The sequence below is a fragment of the Moschus berezovskii genome, chromosome 21 (assembly GCF_049115385.1).
Source record: "Moschus berezovskii isolate FMDL1 chromosome 21, NW_MosBer_1.0, whole genome shotgun sequence".
Taxonomy (NCBI): Eukaryota; Metazoa; Chordata; class Mammalia; order Artiodactyla; family Moschidae; genus Moschus; species Moschus berezovskii.
The window spans coordinates 35,074,243-35,102,042 of NC_142480.1; the positions used below are offsets into that span (position 1 = coordinate 35,074,243).

At 38.4% G+C, this 27,800-nt stretch overlaps 1 protein-coding gene and 1 pseudogene across 2 annotated transcripts in view; both read left to right on the plus strand.

Annotated features, from left to right (window-relative positions):
- STXBP6 (syntaxin binding protein 6) overlaps positions 1-27,800 on the plus strand; it is a 283,426-nt gene that overhangs the window by 230,978 nt on the left and 24,648 nt on the right. The gene's annotated exons all lie outside the window — the stretch shown is intronic.
- On the plus strand, positions 12,928-13,411 carry LOC148774526 (translation machinery-associated protein 7 pseudogene; annotated as a pseudogene).

Here is a 27,800-nt window from a genome sequence, read left to right on the forward strand (position 1 = left end):
AGATATATGGTGCTACACAAACTGCTAACAACCATCTAACATTGACTGAGTGCTCTCAGGAGCAGGACATTGCAGCAGAAGCTATGAGATGTTTATCTGATTCTTTTATGTATGTATTTTTTAAATTTAGGACAACATTACCCACGGTTATGTTGGAGATTTTGTATGCTTTCTCATGTTTTCTGGTAGTCATTCAACTTTATCCTGTTCCCAAAAGGTGAATTAAAAGCAGATGCTTTTATTTTCAGTGAGAAAATTGAAGTAACCAAGGACTAGTTCCTTAGGTTCCATCCAATTATGTACATGATATAAAGGACTAGTAACTAAAGAAAAATTGGGTCACGGATGTGACTTTTTATTTTCTCTTTTTCATTGCTCACTGACTGTAAGCTACACTGAAGTACATGCTGTGAAACAGCTGGTGGGTTATGGGGAGTCATCCTGAGCCTGGAGTGACTTCGTGCATTAAGTGCTTTTTGAATCATCTCTCTCCATCAAAATCTTGAACCAAACCAAAGATCCATAAGAGGACTTCCAAGGTATCATTTATTGGTGTGACAAGGATCATGAACATATTTTGTCTATCCCATGGTTAAATAATCTGAAACAGATGAGAGCCATTTCTACTTTCATAATCAACCAGAACACATTAATTGCACATCTTGATATAGTGGAAAGAACACAGACTAGATTCACTTACCTCTGTTTTTGATGGTTATCACTCTATAACCTTCTCTAAGATGCTTACCTCAGTCAGCCTCTCTGTGCTTTATTGTATCGTGGATAGCAACATATACGTTGAAGGAATGGTGTGGGGATTAAAATGAAATTTTAAAATATTCAATCAGGATTTCTGCAAAGTGCTAGTACATGTCTGAATATTTTGTTTAAAAAACATGGAAATTATGTATACCTATTCTCAATATCATGATGTCTTCCAGTATATTTATCAAAGCCCTTTCTTATGAAAGAAGTAAGAAAATATTCTTAAACTTTCCTAATCCATGTTTGGCCTTAAGAATTGCAAAAACAAGCCACAGTAACTTTTTTTGTTCCAGCTGAGAAGGAGCTAAGCTATATTATAAATATTTCAAATGTCTGGAATGCTGAGTTGTTTGCCATGGTTTATAGAATGCTGAATGTGTTGCATTTTATGTTTGACATTTATAGAATGCATATGTTACTGCTGACTTTACCAGAACAACGATGTTTAAAATATTGAGTGATACTGTGCCAGAGATCAGGGCACAATATTCAGATCTTCTGGTAGAAAAGAAAAACCTTAAAACACATTTTCTGAACTTTATAAGATCATGGAAATGTCCTTTTTCCACCAACATATCTTCAACCTAGAGCATTTCTTTGAGTCCAGTTCTCTTTACATAGCCCCAAAAGGACACATATATCAGAGATTAAATTGTTTAATATTGCTAGTCATGAAGTGGTATTTTCCAAAATAGATATAAAAAGCATACTGTATGATGCCTACCCATACTTCTAGATTTACAGAGAAGTACAATTTTTAAAAGAATTTTGGAGATTTAAGTTTGCTAATCACTTTGCTACATGTTTTAAAATCTTCATAATTTCATGAAACAAACTTTAATACCAAAAGATAAAAAGGACATATCTCTGAGAATAAAGGGCTATTCCTTAAATTGGAAACATTTACCTTTATGAAAAAATTACTACATCTGGTTCTGGTTCTTATTTTTCCTACTTCACATAGACCGATAAAAATTCCATCATCACCTGGCCTTTAAAAGTTGCTGCTCTGCTGTAACACAGACGCATCAAGAATATTCTCAAGAACAGTAACTGGGTCTAAAAATGGTCATTTATGATTTGTCAAATTCATTCCCACTCTGGGGAAACCCACTCCACACACATCCTTTGGATAGTACAGACAGAACAGATAATCCTCAGGGTGAAGGCCATAGTCCTATTCCTTACCTGGAACAGAGGTAAGGAACTTGTGTGGAGTACCTGAGAAACTATCCAGGAATACGAGTCTTCTAAAACCTTTAGTGAAAAGGTAAATAAAATGACGTTTATTCCCTCACATTCTATCCTGCTGCTACTGCTGCTAAGTCACTTCAGTCATGTCCGACTCTATGTGACCCCATAGACGGAAGCCCACCAGGCTCCCCCTTCCCTGGGATTCTCCAGGCAAGAACACTCGAGTGGGTTGCCATTTCCTTCTCCAATGTGTGAAAGTGAAAAATGAAAGTGAAGTCGCTCTCCTAGCCTTTCAAAAATTTCAGCTTTGTATTTGATCCTTAAAATAGGACTAAGTCTCTAAATTTATCATAAGTAGTTACTTGAAATTTAGACATTGATGTAAATCTGAAGTTAAAGACTTTTCAGACTTATAAGACCAAAACATTTCTCACCCTTCTGTTTACAATATGCCTACCTAGGGTTGGGTTTATAGGTGTCATGCAAGAGGCAGAGCATTAAGATTGCCAAATTTAGGAAGCAAAAGTAGAAGATGCACAATAAAATTTGAGTATAAGATAAACAGTGGGTAATTTTTTAGTATAAGTATACCCCATGCAGTATTTGGGGCAACCAAAAAATTATCCATTGTTTGTCTGAAATTCAGATTTTACTGAGCATCCTATATTTTATCTGGCAACCTTGATGGGCATCCCAGTTTCTAGCTATCATAACCAATATGGAAAACACAATAAGTTAATTGTTATGTAGATAAGTAAGCTTTATGATGGCCAGTAATTATTAGGACTTTAAGAAATGTTGAGATGGACAACTCCCAGGCATAATGTTAGGTTAGCTGTTCAAAGATACAAACAGAAAAAAATATAAGACAGGCTGCTAAAGAAGCAATTGAAAGACCTGCAAGGATTCATGTCTTATTGTGGTTATTCTACTTAGAAAAATGCTCTTAAGTGCAAATGAAAGCAGTAATCAGCATAGAAATTCCACTAAAGCTCTTTGGTAATCAAACATGGGATCCCTGGTTAAATATGCACAGGGAAAAAAGCTCAGTCTTGGGTCTGAATGTCTTTGGCTTGGTTTTGAGCAGTTAGTTTCCTGCAAAAACAGTAACAGGAGTCTGCCATTGACTTTTGGGGACACCAGCAGACCAAAGGCTCCCATTTATGGAGAAAAGAGTAAGAAGCTCTGGATCTCAAGAACTAGAAAAGGTGCTGCTTTAAAAATTTAGCCTCCTCTTTGACCTGTCTGATGGTTTTCTTAGTAATAGAAATGACTGGTCTACAAAGAATCCCTTGTCAAATCCTTGCCTACAAGCTCTGACTCACTTTCATCCGTCACACTGTCCATCTATACCCTCCTCTCTCTGTCAGGTAAACGAGCATGGAAGGTAACCCTTAGCTTCTGGTTGTTTGGTTTGCTTGGGTTTTGTTCTAGCTCCATATGAGTATAACATCCAAAGGTGATGCTACTATAGGTTCCATGAAACATTCAGTGGGTCCTACTTGTGAAAAAGGAAGCCTATCTTCAATAGTTCCTATCTGTGAGAGCATGTTGAGCACAAACACTTCAGCTGTAACACTTGAGTGGCAGGAAGGCAATCAAGTAAGTGTATCACTATATTGAGGTAAAACATGTTTTAGGAAAAGAATGAGGACAAGTCTTCATTGGCTAAGGGATTTGTTTACTTTGTCTGACTTTTGAATGGTTGAGGTGACAAATGCATGCATTTTAAACTTAGTGGATGCTGCTGGTGGAAAAGCAACTATTTATGTTTCTGTTATGAAAACAGAAAAGTGAAGGTGTTAGTCACTCGGTCATGTGCGATTCTTTGCAATCCCATGGACTGTCGCCCACCAGGCTCCACCGTTCATGGAATTCTCCAGGCAAGAATACTGGAGAGGGTAGCCATTATCTTCTCTAGGGGATCTTCCCAACCCAGGTCTCCTGCACTGCAGGTGGATTCTTTACCATCTGAGCCACTAGGGAAACCCATATTTAAATTCATAGTCATGCCAAAAAGACAGTAGTAAGAAAGACTCAGAGTATTTCTGAGTTTAGATACCTAAGCAGAAGCTGATTGTTCATACTTTGAGAAAATCTAAGTGTCGTAATTATTCATAATATCATGCCCTGTCAAAAAGACCTTTCAAGTGGAATGAATACGCCCCTCATTGAACGTGGTTGCGAACATTCTGGTCAGGATCAGCTTCATGTCCCTTATCTCTCAGAGAATTAAACAGGACAGTGTGGTGGGTGAAAATCAGGGGCATTACATGCTTCACATACAAGCATTGCACCAGACCTAATCTTGTGATTATTTATGCTGTTATATATTATTTCTTCTATCAGTGTCTCACTGCATCCTATGGACCTTATTTTCAGTTGGTTGATTCTATTGATCTTCTTTCCAGTTCCCATTATAAGAGGCTGAGACTTAAAGAGGGGAATAAAAGATGTTTTTCACAAGGTCAGAGTAGATTCACATATCTGATAAAATGCAAAAGTTTGTCCTGATGGTTGGCTTCGAGGAATGTTAGGGTCTTTGGACACCAAGTAAGAGAGAGGAAAAACACTTGTAATTTTGAGAAGGTCTTTGTGGTGTCAATATATAATTCTTGTCTATTTTTTGTAAGCTTTTGACTTTCAAACTTGAATAAGATACAATAGAGTGTAATTGTTGAAAGGCTTACATCATTTAAAAGCGAATGTTACTGATTATACTCCAATACAAAATAAAAAGTTTAATTAAAGCAAATGTTTATCTTAAGAGTTACTGAGTAAAATGTATTTTTTTTTCTGTCTGCAGTGAGTTTACTATCTTGATCATCACCTAATGATGCTCTATCAAATTATCACAGACTTCAGTTCAGTTCAGTCACTCAGTCGTGTCCCATTCTCTGCGAACAATACACGTTTATTATCTTGTAGTTCTGGAGGTCAGAAGTCAGGAATGAGTCATCAGGCTGTGTTTCTTCTAGAGGTGCTAGGAAAGAGTTTGTTTCCTTGTCTTTTCCACCTGGAGGCTGCATGTATTCCAAGGTGTGGGGCCTTTTCCTCCATCTTCAGAATCTCCAGAGTAGCATCTTCAAATCTCTCTCTGCTTTTTATGTTCCTGCCTCTTTCTTAACAAGACAGCTGTGGTTATATTGGTCAACCCAAGTAATTTGGATAATCTTTCCATCTGAAGATCCTTAAGTATAGGTGCAAAGTCCCTTTTACCATGTAAGGTAACATATACATAGGTTCCACGAATTAGGACGTGGGCATCTTTGTGAAGCTGATGTTCTGCCTACTGTACTATTTTTCTAAGAGCTATAATATACACTATTGTAAAATAATGTCCTACATTTAATCTTTTTTCTTTCATAATATATACTTTTAAATACTTTCTATACTTGTACTAATCTATTATAATTTAAGATATTTAAATTTCAAAGCATGTAAGCTTTTTAGGAAGACCCAGTACTTAAGTGGCTGAAAAGGCTTATCTTGTAGCTCCTTACTTTACCAACTGGGATATTTATACCTCGGCCCTTTCTTTTCACTTAAGGAATTGATTTTCCTTAATGATTATACAGATTTTTTACAAGTTTCTAGGATATCTTAGTATTTAAATCTTTCAATGATGAAAATGTTGTAGGCCATTTGGTTTTGTCAAAAATCATCCTTTTCCTTGATATTTCCCTTACTTCCATCTCAGAAAATGATCTTAATGTCCTCCATGTAAATACCTTGGTGATATTCCTCTTGAGACTGGCAATTCCTCTTCAGCTTTCATATAAAATGTCAATGTCAAGTGTATTTAACACATACTCATCAGATAAGTTCACATTAACTGGTTGGATTTATCTCTTTAATTCAGCGTTCATTTAGAAGTGATCTGACATGAGCCCCTGAAGTGCAATTAGCATATTAATTCAACAGTTTTCTGTACTGGTTAGGGTGTCTTCTTCCTTCAGTGCAGTGTTGTTTCTTAAACTCTGTCTTCCCAGCATGGTATGTTACCCACTGGAAAGGAAAAGACTGCACAGATCTGGGTTTAAATTTGTGATCTGTCATTTACTGTCTGTGGATGAGTTACTTAAACTGTAAGCTTGACTTCCTGTTCTTAAACAGAATAATTATGCTTATTCCATAGGGTTGTTGTAAGATTTTTAAATAAGGTCATTTGTAAGCATTTAGCATGGTGAATAGGGAGTACTGTGAAATGTACTGGTAGCTGTTATAACTATATTAATATATTATAATGAATTCTTTCTTTAAATTCTGCCTTCCTGCTGTTGTCCCGCCTTCCTTTCTATTCTATTAATATAGAATCTGAATTCCAGTCAGACACGGAGGAGGGAGTGGAGGTATGCGTAGCTTTCAGTATCCCTTACATCAGATATAGTAGACATGAAATCATGTGTATTCATATTTGCATTTTTCTTCTAGGAAAAAAAGTTAGTTAATGTTGATAACACTGATAGTCACCATATTTAGTTCCTACTATATGCCAGACTATTTTTTAGTTCACATTAATCACATGAGTTTGAGTGAACCCCGGGATTTAGTGATGGACAGGGAGGCCTGGCGTGCTGTGATTCATGGGGTTGCGGAGAGTCGGACATGACTGAGCGACTGAACTGAACTGAACTGAACTGAATCCTATAAAGTAATCATTTTTATCATTTACAGATAAAGAAGCAAAGTCTCTTAACATTACTTAACATGCCTTAAGTTATGTATATAATAAAGGGAAGTTGTTGTTATTGTTCAGTCACTAAGTCACATCCAACTCTTTGCAACCCCATGGACTGCCGCACGCCAGGCTTCCCTGTCCTCTACCATCTCCTGGGGTTGGCTCAAACTCATGTCCATTGAGTCAGTGTTACCACGCAACCATTTTATCCACTGTCATGCCTTTTTCCTCTTGCTTTCAATCTTTCCCAGCATCAGGGTCTTTTCCGATATTAGTCAGCTCATTCCATCAGGTGGCCAAAGTATTGGAGCTTCAGGATCAGTGTCAGTCATTCCAATGAATATTCAGGGCTGATTTCCTTTAGGATTGACTAATTTGATCTCCTTGCTGTCCAAGGGACTCTCAAGAGTCTTCTCCAGCACCACAGTTTGAAAGCATCAATTCTTCAGCACTCAACTTTCTTTATGGCCCAACTCTCACACCTGTACATGACTACTGGAAAAACCATAGCTTCAACTATATGGACCTTTGTTGGCAAAACAATGTCTCTGCTTTTTAATATGCTGTCTAGGTTTGTCATAGCTTTTCTTCCAAGGAGCAAGCATCTTTTAATTTCATGGCTACAGTCACCATCTGCAGTGATTTTGGAGCCCAAGGAAATAAAGTCTGTCACTGTTTCCATTGTTTCCCCATCTAGTTGCCAGGAAGTTATGGTACCAGATGCCATGATCTTAGTTTTTTGAATACTGAGTTTTAAGCCAGCTTTTTCACTCTCCTCTTTCACCTTTGTCAAGAGGCTCTTTAGTTCCTCTTCACTTTCTGCTATTTGGGTGGTATCATCTGCATGTCTGAGGTTATTGATATTTCTCCCAGCAGTCTTGATTCCAGCTTGTAATTCATCCAGCCCAGCATTTTGCATGATATACTCTGCATACAAGTTAAATAAGCAGGATGACAATATACAGCCTTGACATACTCTTTTCCCATTTTTGAACCAGTCTGTTGTTCCATATACAGTTTTAACTGTTGCTTCTTGACCTGCATACAGGTTTCCTCAGGAGGCAAGTAAGTTGGTCTGGTATTCCCATCTCTTTAAAAATTTTCCACAGTTTGTTATGATCCACACAGTCAAAGGCTTTAGCATAGTCAATGAAGCAGAAGTAGATATTTTTCTGGACTTCTCTTGCTTTTTGTATGATCCAGTAGATGTTGGCAATTTGGTCTCTGATCCCCTGCCTTTTCTAAATCTAGCTTGAACATCTAGAAGTTCACAGTTCACGTACTGTTCAAACCTGGCTTGGAGTATTTTAAGCATTACTCTACTAGCATGTGAGATGTGAGCAATTGTGCAGCAGTTTGAACATTCTTTGGCATTACCTTTCTTTGGGATTGGAATGAAAACTGACCTTTGCAAGTCCTATGGCCACTGCTGAGCTTTCCAAATTTTCTGGCATACTGAGTGCAGCACTTTCACAGCATCATCTTCTAGCACTTGAAATAGCTTAGCTGGAATTCCATCACCTTCACTAGCTTTGTTCATAGTGATGCTTCCTAAGGCCCACTTGACTTCACACTCCAGGATGTCTGGCTCTGGGTTAGTGAGCACAGCATTGTGGTTATCCAGGTCATTAAGACCTTTTTTGTGCAGTACTGTGTATTCTTGCCACCTCTTTTTAATTTCTCCTGCTTCACCATTTCTGTCCTTTTGTTGTACCCATCTTGGTGTGAAAGTTTCCCTTGGTATCTCAGACTTTCTCTAAGGAAAGTTAAAATTTGTCTATTCCTAAAATCTATCTTTCCTTCTTCCCCATTATAGAAAAGTAGAGAATCTTTTCAATGCATGCTTTTGTGTAAAGGTTTTAAGTGGTCCTCCAACAAAATGAGATTTTATCCTCATTTCATCAGCTTAGTATCGTTCTGGACATTGGTCAGTGTTGTATTTTCAGTATAGCATTTGACTTATGGGATTCGTTTCTTTATCACTATTAATTTATTTTCTAGTTAAATGTTCTACTAAGTTCACTCTTCTAATGCTGTCCTTTCTTTTGGTCTGTTTTCATATCTATTTCTTTTCCTCTAGGAATACTCTTTGAGATCATATCATACTTTAAAAGGAAAATGCAACTTTATTTGTTGAATTAAACGATATGCATAAATTTTCAAGAATATGTATTTTATATAAAGCATGGTACATTTATATCCAACTCTTCTGTGTAGTAAACATTTATAGGCCAGCAACATGTATAAGTAATTAAGATAGAGTCCTAGGTAAGGCAGCCTTTGAAAATAGATTGTGTATGTATCTTCTTTGGGGAAATAACAGACTTGGGAGAATGTGGTAAAGCTTTCTTCACTGTTAATTAAGAAAATTCCAAAATTAGGACTTCCTCTTTTGGACTATTATACTTCTCAGCTTCATCTCTTAAAAACTAAATAAACACAAGCACAAATAGCTGGATTTATTTCTGATTAAGATTAGGTTAAAAACTACACAAATTTAAAATTCTAATACAGATAAAAATAAACAGGACCACTGATTTGCTATGCTTCTCAACTCTCAACTGTTTTTTCCTGTTAAGAAATATAAATTGAAATTCTTCATTTGGGGCTATCTACTTTACCAACAAAGATCCATCTAACCAAAGCTATGGTTTTTCCAATAGTCATGTATGGATGTGAGAGTTGGACTATAAAGAAAGTTGAGTGCCAAAGTATTGATGCTTTTGAACTGTGGTGCTGGAGAAGACTCTTGAGAGTCCCTTGGATAGCAAGGAGATCCAACCAGTCAATCTTAAAGGAAATAAGTCCTGAATATTCATTAGCAGGACTGATGCTGAAGCTGAAACTCCAGTACTTTGGCCACCTGATGTGAAGAACTGACTCATTGGAAAAGACCTTGATGCTGGGAAACATTGAAGGCAGGAGGAAAAGGGGATGACAGAAGATGAGATGATTGGATGGCATCACCAATGTGATAGACATGAATTTGAGTAGGCTCTAAGAGTTGGTGATGGACAGGGAAGCCTGGCGTGCTGTAGTCCTTGGGGTTGCTAAGAGTCAGACATGACTGAGCAACTGAACTGAACTTTCAACCAACCAGGCCTAGGCAAATAAGAGAATCTATCAGTAAGATATAACCAGCTTTTTCTTTGTTTGCTGGTGAGAACAAATGGAAAAATAACTATTATCACTGCTGAACATTGTAGAGTTTTTGGATTTTTATACTGCTAAAAATGAATATTTTAAAAATTGAATATTGGCACAGTTTAATGTGAATTTACATTTTGAGATTCCTTCAGCACCACCACCTACAAAATAGAGGAAATTAAAAAGAAATAATCACTTTCAGAAAAAAAGCTAAGTCTACATAAACCAAAAGCATAACAGAGTCACAAAACAGTTAGACTACAGGTCTGAAAAGAGGTAGTTTGAATTCCATGCTGTAAAAGTGACTAAAAGTACCCCTGTGGAAAGCAAAAGACCACAGCCTCATTTGCTGTTTGGAATCAAAGCCTCTCTGCCCAAGCAAGGGATCTACAAACAAGCCATGATCCACTGCCCTGTGAGGAAGGTGCTTGTAAGATTCTACATTCCTGGGAAGGCAACAGAAAGCAAACAGCATCTCCCACCCATGACCTGGAGCCAGCTGCCCACTGGCTTGGCACTGACTCTGCAATATCCATAATAGTACCCAGGACAGGAGCCTCAGATCATCACTTTAAGTCCTGGTTGTCTTAGGGGCCAATTTTAGAAACAATAAATACAGGTAGGAAAGAAAGGACCATGGTAGTGAGGAGAAGGAAGAAGAAATTTCCCACTTGAGAAGAATGTACTAACCAAACTTCTAAAAAAATACAGGAGAATCCCCCCCAAAAAAATTGGGAGTTGAATTTACTCCAAATGAAACTAATTTGAAAATGACTTTAAAATAAGTATGCTTGTGATACTTAAAAAATAAAGGAATTAGAAAAAAGAACAAGATGTTACAAAACAAAAACAAAGCTCAATAAAAAGATGAGGTAGTGGAGAGGAAAGAATTCTGAAAATGAAAAAAATACACCCATTTGTTAGAATAAACTCTAGACTATCTAGAGTTAAAGGCTTAATGACTTGGAAAATAATGAGAAATTCACCCATAATGCAGTTAAGAGAGATGAAGACTATAGAGGGGCAGGTGTTCATGGGAACTGGAAGAGGCTCTAACCATTCATCTCGTAGGATTTTCTACAAGGGTATCAGAGTGGTGGGAAAGCAGTATGCCGAAAGAGAAGGGCTAAAACTTTTCCAGCACTGAAGACTCACACTGAGAATAACACCACGTGCCACACTTGAAAATTAAATGAAGCTATATCTGGACAAGAACATCATGGAGTAAAACACTGAAGACAAACAGGAAATCTTCAAAGATACTAAAAACAAAAGTTTCCTACAGTGGAAGGACAACTGATGGCTGTTACTGGTACCAAGAGGGGCCACAAGTTAATAAATTAATTTCCAGAAATTAATTCTAGAATTCCATACCCAGCTAGACTGTACTTTAGAAGTGAGAGGGAAAAAAAGATATTTTCAGACAGGAAAAGATTATTTGCTTCCTCCCGCAGTCTTGCCGAAAGAGCTACTAAATGATGTACTTCAACATAAAGCCAAGGGACCCCAATGGAAAGGAACAGGATGTGGAAAACAGTAGTGATCATGAATACAGTAAAAATACATCACCAGGCTTAACTGTCTAATGATTATTTTTAAATTATTTTGGATGTTTGGGCTTCCCTGATAGCTCAGTTGGTAAAGAATCCGCCTGCAATGCAGGAAACCCCAGTTCGATTCCTGGGTCAGGAAGATCTGCTGAAGAAGGAATAGGCTACCCATTCCAGTATTCTTGGGCTTCCCTTGTGGCCCAGCTGGTAAAGAATCCACCTGCAGTGTGGGATACCTGGGTTCGATCCCTGAGTTGGGAAGATTCCCTAGAGAAGGGAAAGGCTACCCACTCCAGTATTCTGGCCTGGAGCAATCCATGGACTGTATGGTCCATGGGATCACAAAGAGTCGGACACGACTGTGCAACTTTCACACTTTCCTTTAAAAAAACTGGAGCTAAAATTCTAGACATAATTAATAAGGTATATATGCTGAATGTTCAGTGGCTAGTTAATCCATGCTGAAGTGTGTACTGAAAATGATAAAAATTCTTGAATTAATCTGACTTTGATAGGAGAAAAAGTCATAGATGCATCTGTTAAACTTCTGGTTTTAAAATGATAGAATAAGAAAAGAGCTTTTCCTTTCTTCATTTGAATATTATCCAAAATCAGCTGGGAGAATGTAGGATGCAAACTGTCTCAGATGAGATGAGTAGCAGCCTCTAATTATAAACCCCTATATCTGGGGAAGGGCTGACAAACACAGGAAAGGTCAAGGCAGACCCCCAGAGAGAGCTGTCATAGCTGTGGTTTCAGACAAGGCATAAAGCCAGGAGAATGAAATGGTCCAATGTGTATGCTAACAATCCCTTTCTGAACAATGAGCAGAAGCCAAGAAAGCTCTGGGAGTTTGATGGACTCAGCTTGGCATATTGCCTGGACAAGCAAGCAAGAAGGGCTGAACAGAATCACAGTCAAAGCCATGTTTTCAGGAATCAGTCTGTTGATGGAGGAGGAAGGAAACAATTCCGTGCCACCCTGGGTCCAGATCTCGTTTGGGCAAGTAAAGACTCGAGAGGCCTCTATCACATACACAACCCTGCATGTGCGTGAGAACACCTGCCACCCGCTAGTCTGGAACACGGCCCTCTTTGGTAACATGAACCTCCTGCAAATAGTTGTTCAGGAAGTGGTCATCTTATTTTAAAACAGTCATACCAACAGAGCTAGCATAAACAGCTTCATCACTAACTAGGATAGTCCTTAGACAGTTCATAACCTCCCTAAGGCACGGTTTTTGCTAAAATAGGGTAATAGCTCTTCCCATATAGCACTGTGAGTAGGATTAAATAATATATGTAAAACACTAGGCAAGCCATCCAACATATGGTTAAAAGTCAGTAAATATTTGCTGATCCACAGAGAGGTCCGTTCTCTCTAGGAGGTAGAATTCCCAGGGCTAACCATTGGTTTGCCTTCCTTTCCCTCTTGCTCTCTGAAGAATAGGATTAAGATCACAGATTCAGGGGAAGGGCTGAATGCCTGAGTTTGACTCCTACTTGTTTCATCTACTAGCCTTATGATCTTGGCCAAATGATTTATCTGGCCCTTGGTTTTCTGTAAAATGGGAATAATAATAGTGTTGTTATTGTTGTTGTGAGGATTAAATGAGTAAATTCTTATAGGGCGTTTTGTACAGTGTCTGGGACAGAGTAGTTTGTTACACATTAACTGTTAGTAGTAGTTTTCAAGAATTATCAATTATACCATAGATATAGTTACCGTACTTCTTAGGTTTTTCGAAACAGTCACTTTCTTAAGAAATAGGATTCTGGCTTCCGGTGGCAGGGTCTGGGGAAGGGGCGGCAGGCACCATGTCCAGCCGCGAAGGTGGCAAAAAGAAGCCCCTGAAACAGCCCAAGAAGCAAGCCAAGGAGATGGACGAGGAAGATAAGGCATTCAAGCAGAAGCAGAAGGAGGAGCAGAAGAAACTCAAGGAGCTAAAAGCAAAGGCCGTGGGGAAAGGCCCCCTGGCCACCAGTGGAATTAAGAAATCTGGCAAAAAGTAAGCTGTTCCTTGTGCCTGAGGCAATGATGACCCTTAGTTCCATTCCTGTTTAAAAACCTGGATTCCCTGCCATAATATCTGTTGCCACCTATAGCTAGAATGAAGTGTTGTCTTGGAACCTATTGTACATTTAAGAATAAACTTTTGTTTAAAAAAAAAGAAATAGGATTCTTTAAACATTAGAATTCACTGAATTTTGGGGGTGGGGACAGGTTATAATTCCCTATTGCTAGATCATGTATTCCAAATTTTGGTTTATTTAGATCATAACCAAAATTCTCTTTTGCCTATGGTTATTTTTTAAGGTAGATCAAACACCTCCTGTTGAGTAAGTTGGTGTGTGCTGGTACCACCTACTTGACTAATTTATTAATTATGACCCTAGAGCAGAGATCTGCAAACTACAGGCCTCAGGCTGGATCCAGGGCTGTTTTTGTGAATAATGTTTTATTGAAATACAACCACACCCCTTAATTTACATATTTGCTTTTGACTTTCACACTACAACAGAGTTTGAGTACTTAAGCCAGAACAATATGGCTTTCAAAGCCTAAAATATTTAGTATCTGGCTCTTTACAGAAAAAGTTTGCAGACTTCTGCCCTAGAGTAGTAGTTTTCAGTACACTTTTAGCTAGTCAATAACAGCATTTTGGGATGCATTTGATCATAGGCTTCAGTGTACTTTGGCGGGAGGAGAAGGGGACGACAGAGAATGAGATGGCTGGATGGCATCACCGACTCTATGGACATGAGTTTGAGTGGACTCCGGGAGTTGGTGATGGACAGGGAGGCCTGGTGTGCTGTGATTCATGGGGTCGCGGAGAGTCGGACACGACTGAGCGACTGAACCGAACTAAACTGAATGTAATTAGAAGAAAGTTGGTAGTGATATGGCCCAGTCCACCATAATGGTTTTGGTGATTACATAAAAGCTGTCAACCCTCAAAAAGATGGTAGAGCATCCCACTCCTTTCTCTTAGCAAGGGAAACATCAGATTTGGAACCTGAGAACTTGCTGCTGACTTTTTGTTAAGGGATGCTGTCAAGGCCAGTATGTCTAAAATTAGAGGAGAGAACTGAAGGAGGGCAGACAGGAACAGACAATGCAACTTTCATTCATAATCACAGAACTCAAGTCCCTGTGGGGTTGCTTGCATGGGTTCCCAGTTGAGAAGGGAGTTCACTGATGGATTTAGACGATTTGGGTTGTCTTTTTCTTTTCTATCCTTTGTATTTTTTTGTTTCATTTTCTTCAGACTGATTGACTTTTTAATCTCCACTTATCAAAAACATCACTATTTAAATCTGTTGGGAGTGTTTAAAGGGGTAGGAAGTCAGAATTAAATAAGGGAGAGCATTGTGTGTATGTGTGTGTTAGTAACTTTATTTTCTGAAAATCTATGGTACGAAATGTTTCTTCCCTGCATCCTCACTTTTTTAAAATGAACAGAAATAAAGATAAAAGCTTATCATGGATAGAGGTTTAGTCAGCCAAATTCAGCTTTTAATGAGTTAAGGTCAACCAGGAGTTTTGCACGTGGTGACTTAAAAGCACTGTACTTCCAGCAGCATTCGGTACTCTTCTCAAGTCTTCCCAGGGATGACATCAGCTGCTGAGAGAGAGGCATGGAGATTATGGACAATTCTAGCATAAAACACATACTGACACTGCCCTGAATAAGGAAACTCCTGGTCACCATTAGTCAGAGAGTGATGGCAAAAGAAGGAGATGTCAGCTTTGGACGTTATGATTCTCCTTCCAGGCCCGCTGGGGCTCCTTGGATGTCTGTGCCTCCTGGGTGGTAAGGAGGAGTCTGGATGCAACCAGTCACCAATCTTGCAGACATCCTGTCCATTTCCATGGCTACACACCACAACAAATATGTCTGTTGCTCATTTAAAAGCCAGCAAATCTCAGTTGGAAAACTGATTCCAGATCCTCGATCAGAACTGAACAAAGAAAAGATTCTTTTGGTTGCCAACCTCCAAGAATTCCTTAGCTGTGGTTCTTCCTTTCTAGTTCCTATTTCCAGCCACCCTCAGCTCACCAGCCCCTTGCTGACACTTAGGCTTCCTGGAGATGACCTTGTCTTTCTGGCACACCTCACTCAGGTGGGATAGTCCAAGATATTCTGGTTTATTTATTTATTTTTAATTTTTTTTCTTTTTTTTTATTGGAGGCTAATTACTTTACAACATTATATTGGTTGGTTTTGCCATACATTGATATTAATCCGCCCTGGGTGTACATGTGTTCCCCTTCTTGAACCCTCCTCCCCTGATCCTCCCTCTGGGTCATCCCCGTGCACCAGCCCCGAGCATCCTGTATCATGCGTCAAACCTGGACTGGTGATTCGTTTCACATATGATAATATAGATGTCTCAATGCCATTCTCCCAATCATCCCACCCTCACCCTCTCCCACAGAGTCCCAAAGACTGTTCTATACACCTGTGTCTCTTTTGCTGTCTCATATACAGGGTTATCATTACCATCTTTCTAAATTCCATATATATGCGTTAGTATACTGTATTGGTGTTTTTCTTTCTGGCTTACTTCACGCTGTATAATAGGCTCCAGTTTCATCCACCTCATTAGAACTGATTCAAATGTATTCTTTTTAATTGCTGAGTAGTACTCCGTTGTGTATATGTACCAAAGCTTTCTTATCCATTCATCTGCAGATGGACATCTAGGTTGCTTCCATGTCCTGGCTATTATAAACAGTGCTACAATGAACATTGGAGTACATGTGTCTCTTTCAATTCTGGTTTCTTCAGTGTGTATGCCCAGGAGTGCGATTGCTGGATCATATGGCAGTTCTATTTCCAGTTTTTTGAGGAACCTCCACACTGTTCTCCATAGTGGCTGTACTAGTTTGCATTCCCACCAACAGTGTAAGAGGGTTCCCTTCTCTCCACACCCTCTCCAGCATTTATTGCATGTAGACGTTTGGATAGCGGCCTTTCTGACTGGTGTGAAATGGTATCTAATTGTGGTTTTGATTTGCATTTCTCTGATTATGAGGGATGTTGAGCATTTTATCATGTGCTTGTCAGCCATGTGTATGTCTTCTTTGGAGAAATGTCTGTTTAGTTCTTTGCCCCATTTTTTGATTGGGTCATTTATTTTTCTGGAATTGAGCTGCAGGAGCTGCTTTTATATTTTGGCGATTAATTCTTTGTCAGTTGTTTCATTTGCTATTATTTTCTCCCATTCTGAAGGCTGTCTTTTCACCTTGCTTATAGTTCCTTTGCTGTGCAGAAGCTTTTGATTTTAATTAGGTCCCATTTGTTTATTTTTGCTTTTATTTCCAATATTCTGGGAGGTGGGTCTTGGAGGATCCTGCTGTGATTTATGTCGGAGAGTGTTTTGCCTATGTTCTCCTCTAGGAGTTTTATAGTTTCTGGTCTTACATTTAGCTCTCTAATCCATTTTGAGTTTATTTTGGTGTATGGTGTTAGGAAGTGTTCTAGTTTCATTCTTTTACAAGTGGCTGACCAGTTTTCCCAGCACCACTTGTTAAAGAGACTGTCTTTTCTCCATTTTATATTCTTGCCTCCTTTGTCAAAGATACGGTGTCCATAGGTGTGTGGATTTATCTCTGGGCTTTCTATTTTGTTCCATTGATCTATATTTCTGTCTTTATGCCAGTACCATACTGTCTTGATGACTGTGGCTTTGTAATAGAGCCTGAAGTCCGGCAGCGTGATTCCCCCAGTTCCATTCTTCTTCCTCAAGATTGCTTTGGCTATTCGAGGATTTTTGTATTTCCATACAAATTCTGAGATTATTTGTTTTAGCACTGTGAAAAATACCATTGGTAGCTTGATAGGGATTGCATTGAATGTATAAATTACTTTGGGTAGTATACTCATTTTCACAATATTTATTCTTCCAATCCACGAACACGGTATATTTCTCCATCTATGAGTGTCCTCTTTGTTTACTTTCACCAGTGTTTTATAGTTTTCTATGTACAGGTCTTTTGTTTCTTTAGGTAGATATATTCCTAAATATTTAATTCTTTTCGTTGCAACAGTGAATGGAATGGTTTCCTTAATTTCTCTTTCTATTTTCTCATTATTAGTGTATAGGAATGCAAGGGATTTCTGTGTGTTGATTTTATATCCTGCCACTTTACTGTAATCATTGATTAGCTCTAGTAGTTTTTTGGTAGAGTCTTTAGGGTTTTCTGTGTAGAGGATCATGTCATCAGCGAACAGTGAAAGTTTTACTTCTTCTTTTCCAATTTGGATTCCTTTTATGTCTTTTTCTGCTCTGATTGCTGTGGCCAAAACTTCCAGAACTATGTTGAACAGTAGTGGTGAGAGTGGACACCCTTGTCTTATTCCTGACTTTAGGGGAAATGCTTTCAGTTTTTCACCATTGAAAATGGGGGTTTGTCATATATAGCTTTTATTATGTTGAGGTATGTTCCTTCTGTTCCCACCTTCTGGAGGGTTTTTATTGTAAATGGATGTTGAATTGTCCAAGATGCACATCAGGTCAGAGCACTAGCCTAGACCTCTTTGAGCAATAACTAGTATTGTGTTATGTTTCCTTCTCACCTGTTGCCTTTCTATTTAATTTTGCCAACATGTTCTGCTCTAGCCTTCCTGGAAATGAGCCCAAACCCCTGTGTGGCAGAGCTCTGGGTGACTGTGCTGGCAGGTGGTCTACTTGGATTCAGCAAAAGTTGGGGACTGACAGTTTCAACCTACTCACCCCGTTCCTCCTGCCCACCACCCCCAAAGCCACAGAACATTTTGCTGCCTCTTTTTCTTGCTTTGACTAGAATGTGTGTGTTAAAGAACTCAACATGTGATTGTGCCAGTTTGAGGGTACGGTGGTTGTTCAGTCACTCAGTTGTGTCCAACTCTTTGTGACCCCGTGGACTGCAGCACACCAGGCTTCCTTGTCCTTCACTGTCTCCCGGAGTTTGCTCAGATTCATGTCCATTGAGTGGGTGATGCTATCTAACCATCTCATCCTTTGCTGCCCCCTTCTCCTCCTGCCCTCAATCTTTCCCAGCATCAGCGTCTTTTCCAATGAGTCGGCTGTTTCCATCAGGTGGCCAAAGTATTTGAGCTTCAGTTTCAGCATCCAGCCTTCTAATGAATATTCAGGGTTGATTTCCTTTAGGATTGACTGGATTAATCTTGCAGTCCAAGGAACTCTCAAGACTCTTCTCCAGCATCACAATTCAAAAGCATAAATTATTTGGCGCTCAGCCTTCTTGATGGTCCAGTTCTCACATGATTAGAGGGTACAGTTAGGTGGCAATAAATTATCAGATAACAAATGATGGATCTGCTTCTATTCCTGAACTTAATTAAACTAAGAAAGATAGTAGTTTAGCTTCTTAACAAATGTATGCATTTAAATATTTCCATGGAAATAACTGCCTGCATAGTTCTCAGACTCCTTTTCATCTTTAAGGATGCAAAATTTTCCTGTGTGCTACAGAGCCTAGGAATTTGTCCTATTTTATTCCATCTTCCCTGCTGTTTCAACTCCTTGTTTTAGATCATTTGTGTCAAGTTACATTTATTCAAAATGAACAAAGCATTCAATTACCTAAAAAAAAATAGAAAAAAAAATTGCAATGCCAAAGATTCCCTGTAACTTCTAATAATTATGTCTGTATCAGCTAACATGAATTAAAATATTCATGTTCTTGATGTCTTCTAGTTCACAAAAGGCAGTGATTACTGCATTTTGTCAAACTAATGCCAATATGATGATATGTTAAAACATTCTGCTTGCAGCTGCAAGTTAGTAAGCCATATAAGGGAAAACTTTAATTATAGCTTCATACTGCAGTAAAAGTTCTTAATTAGACTCATGTAAGATTTTACTTGAAGCTAAATTTTTTTCTGAAGATTTAAAGAATCAAGAAAAAGATATCTTTTCCTATTCATCTTCCTTTTTCACTTGTTGACCTTGATCCATACACACTTCCACCCAGTTTCTCCCTATAAACAGAACTAACATAAGGAAATTCTAGTCTTTTGATTGATCAATACCCTCTTGACTGGTTGTTGATTTTCACATCAGAGTTATGAGTTTTCAAATGCTATTTGTCTTTAGTATGTTGACCAGGTCTTGAGTGCAAAATAAATATTTTACACTCACAAAGTCCTTTTTGTACTGAATCAAGTGGTACCATTTTGTATGTTGCCAATAATCATATTAAAGATAATTCATAATTTGCATATGAATTCAAATATACATTCACGGTGTCATCACTAAAAGGTGAGCAAGGGTAATTGTTCCTGGCTTGCTTGAGTGGCAGTGAAGAGTGGGGTGACAGCTAGCACCCCATTACTGTCTGCTAATTACTGCTAATTACTGTCCAGTCCTCCTAATGGTCACGGTGACTGCTATATATGTTCTCACTTGTACAGTACAATATTTCTTACCTTGCTGTCATTTTTTCTTTAAGATTGCCCATGGGTACATTTTTTATAAGAGAGCAAATAGAAAATGGTATTTGAATCTACACTGCATAAAAGAAAAGTAAATTTTAAATGATGTGTTACTAAGAATAGCTGCAGCTACAGATTCAAGGCAGAAATGAGATTTTAATAATAGTTTTATTAGTATTAATCTATAAAGTCCATTTCTATATTTTAAACCATAAGATTAACTTGCTTAGTTGCTTCAGTCGTGTCCAACTCTTTGCAGCCCCATGGACTATAGCCTGCCCGCTCCTCTGTCCTTGGGATTCACTGAGAAGAATACTGGAGTGGGTTGCCATTTCCTCCTCTGGGGGATCTTCCCAAACTAGGGATTGAACCTGCATTTCTTACATCTCCTGCATTGACAGGAGGGTTCTTTACCACTAGCGCTACCTGGGAAGCTCTACTTCCTGTTCTTACAGTATAGAAGTAAGTAAAAATGAACTTTTTAAAATAAAATTCAGTGCTTTTTAATTAGATCATATTATGGGTTGCATGTTTGTTCAGATGTTAAAACTCCAACCTGCAGTGGGAAAGTATAAAGAGGTGGGGCCATTGGGAGATATTAGGTCATGAGAGTGAAGCCCTCATGATGAGATTAGTGCCCTCCTGAGAAGGAAGTGTGCCCTCTCTCTGCAGTAAGGACAGCAAGAAGATGGTCATCTACAATCCAAGGAGAGAACCTTTAATTTAGTTAAATAAAACATTTTAAAGGAGGTTCTTCTAAACCTGGATACTCTCCTCAAAATGTGTTAAAAATGTGAATAGCATTCCTTTTATTGGTCCGAACAACACTCGGTTATGCTGCAATAACAAACATACTATAGAATCGCAGTGGCTTCATAAATAAGACATTATTTCCCACTCTCACAAGTTCTGTGAATTTAACTCAGCTTGAGGGCAGCTTCTAAGTGATTACTTAAAGATCCAGTGTGCTTGCATCTTGTTGATCCATTGTCTCAAGGAGTGCCTTTCAGGATCAAATTCCATGAGGGAAAAGAGAGCCCCAAGGCCACCTGGACCTCTCTTAACCTCAGCCCAGAAGAGGCGCTCATTGCTTCTGCTTACCACCTACTGGCTCTGTTGCCAGTCTAACTGTAAGAAAGGCTGGAAAATAAATACTTTCTAGGTATCCAGGAAGAAGGAAAATGAAACACAGTTTTGTCAACACCTACCATTATTTCTACCAAACCCTTTGTGTATATCATGAAGAAGCTCTTTGTGAGATTCATAATGTCCAGTCAGGTAGCTTGAACTGATGTTACATACTAAGTTACCAACCCGAAGGTTCTGCTTTTTCCCGTTGGAAACCCATGATACGTTGTCTGTAAACAAGTCATCTTTAGCAAGCCATTCTCTATTACCATGGATACTCCTTCTGTGTCTCTTGAAACTCGGCGTTTTCATTTCCATCTTTACCATAATAGCTCAGGTCCTTGTCATCTTTTCCTGAAATATTTGCCATAGTCTCATCACTGGTCCTCGTACGTCCTTTCATTATTACCACCCCAACCAGATCATTATTTTTCAGCACTGTGTGGTCTCTCTGCCTTGGAAATATCAAGGAGCATTAGCCTCTGCATTATTCATATGATATGTAACAGTCACATACCTTAGAAGTATATAGATTATTCATTCCTCAAGATATAAAGACCCTTCACCCAACAAAGATTGCAAGTGGGTTATAATGATACTTGGAAAACCCAGTGAGTGAAATACAACATATTTTTAAATTGATAGAATTTTTTATCTTTTAGATGTGATTCTGTTAACAGTTTAACCTGCTTGTTGGCAAGGGATGAAATATATGAAAAGTTTATTCTTCTAAATTGAGTTTTCAATGCCTAATCCTTTTTAAAAGTGTGGTATTTAAACAGGAGGTGTGAAAAACATGCCTTCCTTCATATTCTAAATAGAGTAAACACAGGAAGAAGCAAAATCTGTTTTGGTTTTCACTCACTTTGTGTGTCATCTTTTTCCCACCAGAACCATAACACAATTTTGGAAATAGTGCTGTTGCTTTTGAAAGTAACATTTTCCATATCAATCAAATATCCTGAGCTTGTATTTCGTACACTATTGTATCTTTGACAGAATGAAAAGAAATCCCAAACAATTTAGAAAAATGCTATAAAACTAGAATTTTATTTCAGTATGTCCAGGAATTGATCCTTTCTGTGTGCTGCTTAGAATAGTACAATCCATACCAACGAAAATCAGGATTTGGGCATAAGTAATAACCTCATCACAGCTTTGTAAAACCGAAGACATTTTCTGTTCACTATCCATTCAACAAGCATCTCTTGGACACCTAATCAATGATAGATATCATACCTGGAAATGCTAAAAAAAGAAAATAAAGGAGCTTCCCTTGTGATCAATAATAGGTACAAGTAAGTAGACCAACAGTTTGGGTGCATTATAATAAATACTTCATCACAGAAATGCCAAAGGTGCTATGGGAAGCGTAGACAGAATGGGATCAGAACTGAATTCCAGGAGGAAAAATTGTGGCTTAGGTTACCAACATGATAAAAAAAAATGGAAAACAGTATGTGAATGTCATGTTCATATCCTAAGTATTAGTGTACATCATGGGGCTGGGACAAATGAAATCTTCTCTTGGTACTTTTAAGATTTGGTACATATATACAATAGAATATTACTAATGGAATATTAGAAAGAATGAAATAATGCCATTTGCAGCAATATGGATGGATCCAGATTGCCACACTGAGTAAAGTAAGTCATACAAAGAAGCACAAATATCACAGGATATCGCTTATATATGGAATAAAAAAAATGGTACAAAATGAACGTATTTACAAAACAAGTAGAGTCACAGAGGCAGAAAACAATCTTATGGTTACCAGGGAAAGACACGGGAGGGATAAATTGGGAGATTGAGATTGACATATACACACTGCTGCTGCTGCTGCTAAGTCGCTTCAGTCGTGTCCGACTCTGTGTGACCCCATAGACAGTAGCCCACCAGGCTCCTCCATCCCTGGGATTCTCCAAGCAAGAACACTGGAGTGGGTTGCCATTTCCTTCTCCAATGCAAGAAAGTAAAAAGTGAAAGTGAAGTTGCTCAGTTGTATCCGACTCTTAGCGACCCCATGGACTGCAGCCTACCAGGCTCCTCCGTTCATGGGATTTTCCAGGCAAGAGTACTGGAGTGGGGTGCCAGTGCCTTCTCCCATATACACACTGCTGCTGCTAAGTCACTTCAGTCGTGTCTGACTCTGTGTGACCCCCATAGACAGAAGCCCACCAGGCTCCCCCATCCGTGGGATTCTCCAGGCAAGAACACTGGAGTGGGTTGCCATTTCCTTCTCCGATGTGTGAAAGTGAAAAGTGAAAGTGAAGTCGCTCAGTCGTGTCTGACCCTTAGCGACCCCACAGACTGCAGCCTACCAGACTCCTCCATCCGTGGGATTTTCCTAGCAAGAGTACTGGAGTGGCTCGCCATTGCCTTCTCCACATATACACACTACTTATATAAAATAGATAACTTATAAGGACCTACTGTATAGCACAGGGAACTCTTCTCAATACTCTGTAATGACTGGTATGGGAAAAGAATCTAAAAAAAACGTGGATGTATGTATATGAATGACTGATTCACTTTGCTAAACAGCAGAAAGTTAACATTGTAAATCAACTATACTCTAATAAAAATGTTTTAAAGTAAATAAAGAGTAAATTAAAAAAGGAAGAAATGATTTCATCTCATAAGGTGTACCCATAAGAAACTTCGGAAACTCCTCTGATAGCAAAAAACAGTAATATTAAGAGTCATCCAGACTTGAATTTGAATCAAGATTCTGGCAGTATAATCTTAGGTGAATTTCTGTGTTTCAACAGTTTTAAGAGGGGTATAAGAATATCTATCTTAAAGGGTAGCCACTAAGGTCTATAGAATAATGGATATAAACCATTTGGCACAAATCTGGCACATAGCAGGTACTTAGGAAGTCTTGGTTCCTAATAAGAGTACAAATGGAAATGGGTTGCATTGGTAACTTTCATAATGGGTGTATCCAGGTCTTGCAGTTGGTTGAACATTCTTTCAGTTTGTATCTTGTTAATATGGATTGAAAATATTTGTGTTTAAAATGATACAGTATATATTAACTCCTCTATGAAATTGGGAGTAATTTGATTCAGCCGATGATAATTGTAGTGGATTTTAATGACCAGTTGGCAGCAGTTTTCAGGGCACTCTTCTTAGGAAGTAAAATGTGTCACAGGAATTCAGTAGTAATCAAACAAAATACATTAAGACTAGAGGATAACTGAATAGTCATGAAACCCATTGGAATTTTTATCCGTTTCAAAATTAAGTATGATACCAGAGAGATGGTACAACTGTCAGCCTAGAGAAAAATTGTACCTGACATATGTCAGCATATGTCATATGCCCACTCACTGCCATATTTCCAATTTGTCTGTGCAGTGGGATTCTGGTTTTGCATTCACTATATTAAAACAAGAAATTAAATGACTCTCAAGTTCATAAGGGTGCCAGTACAGGGCAGAGTCAGAAAGAGAAGCTGAAGTTCAGTGAGCTGTCTGCTGAATTCTGTGCCCTCTGTGACCATGTCTGAAGCATAATAGACCCAAACTTTGAAATTTTCAGATGCCAGTAACATAAAAGGAAATAGGTCAAGGCTGCAGGTTGACTTGATTCTCTTATCTCCTAAATAATAGGATTTAACTATAGCAATAATGACCTAATTCAGTACTAAAGTAACCCCTGTGACGGTAATAGAAGATTTTTGTTATGTTCAGCATATTTCACCTGAAATTTAGCAGCAAGGTTATCTTTGTCTGTGGAAGTTCATCTGTCTTATTTCTCCTGCTCAAGATAAGAGTTTTCCCATGGTGCATTGTTTGATTCTCGTCACACTGCCAGCTTAAGGACTGACTGTCAGATGGAAGAGCTTTTAGTAATTGGAAGTTTTCTTCACAGTTCCTCAGTCCTTTGGACTGTATAAATTGTCCATATAAGATACCCCTGGTGGTATCTTAGCCTTGATATGTTCTTTCTCCTTGGTGAGGTTTCTCTATATTTTCCACCCTTTGTATCCTTATTTCATATTTGTAAAATATGTTTATTTGCATATGGTAGTACCAGCCATACAATGCATGGGATGTATAGTCTGCTGCTCTCCTTGTCACCAAATATACAAAGAGGAGAAAGTCAAGAAATGTAAGACATTTGCAGTCTAACTGGCTAAATAGACACTTAAACTGATAATTATAATGTGTTAAATATAGTAATGGAAACATGAGTAAAGTGCTAGGAAAGCTGGGAAGAGGGAGCACAATCATTAAGTCTGTGAAATCCAGTTTATTCTTCTTCTGTGGCTTATGCTTTTGGTGCCATGTCTAAGAAACCATTGCCTAATCTAAGGTGAGGAAGATGTGTGCCTGGGCATTCTCTGAGTTTCGTGGTTTAGCTCTTATGTTAAGGTCTTTGATCCATTTTGAGTTAAATTTGTATCTGGTGTGAGTTAAGGTCCAGCGTCGTTCTTTTGCATGTAGATGTCCGGTTGCCCCAGTACATCTAATTGAAGACTATTCTTTCCCCCATTGAATTATCTTGGTATAGTGTAGTGCCTTTTTGATGTGCTGTCCTGGCTTAGATTCCACGGTGCCAAACTCACCTCAGTTTTTCTCCTGGCTCTCAGGCTGTTTCTTTTCCGTGTGCTTTACAGGCACTTTTTTACCTTCACCTTACTCTAAATGTTAAAATTGTTAAAGGTGTGATTTGGGGACCCCTTCCCTTCTCTCTCTAGCGTTGCTTTCTAGGGAAGTTTACCCATTCCCATTCTCTTTCTGTGCTCCTGACTCAGAAAGTTTATCTCCATCCCCTACTCCTCTGCAGAGCTTCACGTAGGAATATCTTTTTGCTTACTGACTTCCCTTGAATATTTCAAAGACAACTTAAGCATCACAGTATCCGAAATGAAATACCTGATTCTCATATCTGCTCACCCTCCAAGGGAATTTGCCTTTCCAATAGCTTTTTCTGTCTTGTAACTTGTACAACTATATACCCGCTTGCTGAAGTCAGAAACCTGGGGTTCACTCCCTGTTATTCCTTTTCCCTCACTTCCCATGTGCAGTCCCTCAGTATATGTCTAAAATTTGTCCATGGCTCTCATCTCCACTGACATCATTCTAGGTCAGGCCACCATTGCCTCTTACTTGAGTCACCACAATAGCTTCCTATTCATTCTGTTTTTTCTCTTGCTCCTGTTCCCAGCAAGAATTTTTGAAACGTTCTTAGTCCAGGTTACCCCCATTTTAAATCCTTCAGTGGCTACTAGTTCCACTTAATAACCGTCTCATTACAGGATCAGTAAACTCCTACATAATCCATTCCTGCTTCTGTCCCTAGGTTTATCCCAAACCATGTTTCCCTTTTTATAGCCACACCAATCTTTTTGTTCATGGCTCACATACATTTCCTTCCCCTTTTCAGCCTTTGCACATGGAGTTGTCCCGGATTATCACATCACAGCTTAAACATTAGCCCTTCCAACAGGTCTTCCTAACCGATTCTAAGTCATTTCCCCTTCTCTTGAATTCACTATCACAGCACATTGTTTATTAACTGCCTGGAAATTTTAAAATTGTGTGTGTGTGTACATAATATATACACACCTACACATATACTGTTTTAAGCTGTACATAATTTGCCTCTTGTTTCTAGATGAACTCCTCACCCGACATGGGTGTGTGTTGGGAGAGCTTGTCTGTTTTTTCTAGCATTGTGTTCCCAGCCTGCTACTGTGCCTGTGGCAAATAAAAGATGATAAAAAAATTTCAATAATAAAGTGGCAGGGAAATTTGGAAAAGATGGGGTGACATCTGATGAGTGTACATTACTAGGTGGTCAAAGAAAGAAAGGGCATCATGGTTTGAGTAATGACCAGAGTGTACAAAGACTCAGAGGCAAGAGAGAGATGGTATATTTAACATATTGATTATATTCTTTAAAGACTGGTGGAATTTTGTGCATGGAGAGAAAATATTTATTTTCACTTTGTTTCATGCTTAATTTAGTAAATATTCCTACTAAACAAAACTCGGAAAATCAGATTTTCTTAAGCTTTTACACATTGTTTATCAGAATTTAATGGGCCTGATTATTTTGAATACTTTAGATACTTCAAACAGATAAGACCTTTGCACAAATAACAATACTTAAAAGAATATTTTATTTAAGCCTGTTATGAACCAGCAACACCACGAGTTTAATATATGTCTTCATTAGATCTCTCAAATGTAACGGAAGTGCTTATTTTCCTGTTTCCTGAGTCTAGAAGAGTTGGGTTACCAAACAGCTGGTTTTTGGAGGGGGCACATCCTGATTTCTTTCCTCAAATTGATTCACACTTAATCCCGGGAGATCTCACCAGGCCCCTTTTTATAACTGAACTTAATGTTTCACATCAGAAGCACTGTAAAATCCATCTAGTCAATGATGGGTTTTCTCCCAGATCCATATGTCCTTTGCTTGGCCAGCATTACATAATCCTCCACCATGTCATTATTATACATTTATCTGGTGTATGAGCATTAATAGAAACAAACAGATGCCGCATTACTATCTTATTATAATTTATCAAGTTATCCACCGCTTTCTGCTCCTAGCCCGTGTGATCTGTTCTGAACAGATAGCCAGGTTTCTAAAGAGGTGAATGCATTGCCCATTGACACCCATCAGCCCTCTCTGGAACAGTTTCTAATTCCTTTGGCTGACTCATAGTTTCCTATATTTACCTACTGCTACTGGCACAGATAAAGACAGATTAGACTTTTATATATAAATACATAGAAGAAATAAAATATACAAGTATTATAATAATCCTTACTTAATAATATCAATAAAATAATATCCAATTATATTCATTTTTCAGATTTCAACTTCACTTTTGTACATTTAATATTAACTCAGCATTAACCAGTTATG